Source organism: Panulirus ornatus, chromosome 2, assembly GCF_036320965.1.
Source record: "Panulirus ornatus isolate Po-2019 chromosome 2, ASM3632096v1, whole genome shotgun sequence".
Taxonomy (NCBI): domain Eukaryota; kingdom Metazoa; phylum Arthropoda; class Malacostraca; order Decapoda; family Palinuridae; genus Panulirus; species Panulirus ornatus.
This window is the reverse complement of record NC_092225.1, coordinates 100951453-100954931: the sequence shown is the minus strand read 5'-3', so window position 1 is coordinate 100954931 and position 3479 is coordinate 100951453.

Sequence of the window (3479 nt, the reverse complement as noted above, 5' to 3'; positions counted from 1 at the left end):
TTTAGTGCTTATATGTTCAGTTTATGTCAGTATTAAGTAATGGGTGAGAAATAGTCAAAAACAGCATGAATTCTTTGTACACATATTTTTTTTTCTTTCCTTAATGATGTACTCTAGTTTTGAAATGAAACAGGAAAATTTCAGTTTCGTAAAACTGGACTGCACACCAGGATAATATGTATGATAAATTTTATCCATAATGTAATATCATAATTTGAATTTCATATGAATTATTTCCTTAGTTTTTCCAATCATAATGCCCAGCTGGTTTTTCCTGCATATTTAGTCAGTCTTACTGGTAGAAAATTATTTAGGTAAACCTATTATAAAAAAAAAGAAAGTTGGTTAGTAATTCAAGTAACAGCATTAAATGCCTAAGAGAATCTTCAAGCAAACAGTTATCATTTTTATAAAGTAAATTATGAGAGCTACTTGTTCAAGTTAATGTAAGGGTCTCTAGAAAGAATCCATTTTTAACCCATTCCATGTCGTCATGAGTATTCTAATCCCTTCTAACTGTGTGGCTGAAAGTCCAGATTTGTTTAAAATAACCTCCTGCAAATATTAGAATACACCATGACAATAATGAAACAGTGAAAAGAAAGGTATATTACATTGTTACCTATATGTAGGGCAAACAGTTATAAACACCTCAGCTGACAGCAGGATACTAATGGCATTATGCACTTGTTTACATTCTGCCCACTGATAGACAAGATGTGCCTATATTACACATGTACACCACCAGAAATGAAAATACACCAAAAGAACTTTAAAACAATACAAAAACAAACCAAAATTAAGCAAGTATGGGGCTGGTCCTCAATGGTGGTGGAAGGGGCAAGCAGAGGCAATTCACAGTAAATCTCTAGATATCCCATATGCTGTTTCACGGCTACTGTCACTATAGTATTCTCTAAGCTTATATAATTCTCTTGGTACTCTCTTATTTAGTCTACTGATATACCACAACTCTAATGTAGTTTTTGTCATGAACCGTAAATGAATAGTAAAACTAAAGTGACGGAGCATGAAATGTGGTCGCTGCGACAAGCAAATTATGACATGCATTTTCATTTTTTTTTCATACATATTCGCCATTTCCTGCATTAGCACTTATATAGGTAAATTCATTGTGGTACTTAGCAGCTTATAGTTGATAGAGTTCATGGCATTGTTTTGTCACAGCCAAGTTTGGAACTGCTAAAACCATGTTTTTTTATGGATTGCAGAAACATATGACAACCATATCCTTCATGGATTGGGTTAAAAAGAGGTGCAAAGCTAATTAATCCTTGAACATCAAACTTGTGATGCACACCATGCTGGGCTTTAATGTGGCACTGTTCATTGGGCTCGACTAAGGGACCAGTCTTTCGTATGGTTACTCGTAATATACTGGACAATGGTGCCTAATTTTTCATATCCTATGTGGATTTGTTATTTTTCTATGTATCATTATTTTTTACAGCATTTCTGAACTCAGTTAACATGTTCTCATTATTGTAATGGTTAGCAAGTTTGCCTCATAAGCAAGAATGCCTAGGTTCATTACCATTGTAATCCAAGGCTGTTGCAAAGTTTTCTGGAATCAGTTTGGTGACTGGTGAACCAGTTTCCAGGAAAATTCTTTCTGCATGGGTCTGGACATATTTTCAGCTTATTCCTTGATATTGGACCATATTTTGTATGTTGCTTTTGAAGAGAATGGTTTCTGTGGATAGGGCTAGCTCTTCCACAAAAAAAAAATCCCTGTCACAAATGTTAACATAAATGGCCTTACTTGTAGAGGGTTAGCTCTTCCACAAAAAAAATCCCTGTCACAAATGTTCTTCACATAAATGGCCTTACTTGTAGATGGCTAGCTCTTCCAAAAAAATTCAAATCCATCACAAATGTTCTTATTGTGAATGGCCTTACTGGGATATAAATAGCAAACCACTTCAACTTAGTTCATATTATCCAAGAGAGTATGTTATTTCATTGTTCTGAAACATTTGTGAGAGTGAAAGTCACATACACTAATACAAGGTCATTGTAGACAAGCCTGTCATATTCAGTTGACTGACAAAGAGTGCTCTGTAGTTGAGGACGTTCTCATCACTAAGGAGCCTAACTTGCCCTGCTCCTGTGTGCAGTACAACCTCAAGGCTGCGGGGAGGCCTTGTAAAGTGGGTCCTAGTATTGTACAATAATAGTGTTTCTTTTATGTCCTACTGCTTCTCCCACCTCAAGATAGTGTCAGGCACAAAGGAACAACAGCCTCAGTTGCTTGAATATATTCTTTAACTGTTAAGAACCTACCATCCATAGCCAGTCCCCACAGACTATTCCATGGTATACCTTAACCATTTTATGTGGCCTCGTTCAACCCACTGACAACATAAGCCCAGTTTATTCTATCCTATATACATTTTTCACCTTTCCATGTTTAAGCTCTGGTACCCTAAAGCTACCTCCAATCCATTCTTTCATCTCCATCATGGTTTCCCTATCCTTTTCTTATCTCCACTTTTGAAAGGTAAACTTCTTTGTGAGTCTTTCTTCACTCATCTTCTCATGTCTGAACTATCCTCGTCAGCTATCTCAGTCAGACTGTAATTAAAACCACACACTGTTACTACTTATATGATGAATGAATATAATTAATATATAATAGTTTATTGATGATTAATAATAATAATAATGACAATAGTAGTACAATTCTTTTTCTTTCATACCTGTTCACCATTTACCACAGTAACAAGGTAGTGCCAGAAACAGACGAAGAAAGGCCTCATTCATTCACACTCACACCCATTCTCTAGCTGTCATGTGTAATGCACCAAAACCACAGCTCTCTCTCTGCAAACAAACACCACAGACCTTTCTGTGGTTTCCACTGGCTGCTTCTTATACCCTGGTTCAGTCCACTGACATCACACTGACCCCCTGTATACTGCTTCATTCCAACTGACTCTGTCCAACGCATGCCTTTCACCCTCCATGTTCTCGCCCCAAGCACTCAAAATCTTTTTCACTCCATCCTTTCATCTGCAATTTGGTCTCCTGCTCTCCTTGTCTCCTCCACTTTTGACACGTATCCTTTTAGTCAACCTCTCCTCACTCATTCTCCATATGCCCAAACCATTTTAGCACTTCTTCAGCTTTCTCAACCATACTCTTCTTATTACCACACCTCTCTTTTACCCTATTATTACTTACTTGATCAACCCTCATTGCACCCACATACTGTCCTTACACATTTCATTTCCAACACATCCACCTTCCTCTGTACATTCTTATCTGTAGCCCATGCCTCATAACCATACAACATTGTGGGGATTACCTTACCTTCACACATATCCATTTATCACCTCCCAGATTGTGAGTCTCTTTATAAACATTCCTCAATGCTCCTAAAACCATTGACCCCTCACCCATCCTATGGCTCACCTTCACTTCCATGGTTCCATTTCTTGTCATGTCCATTCCCAGGT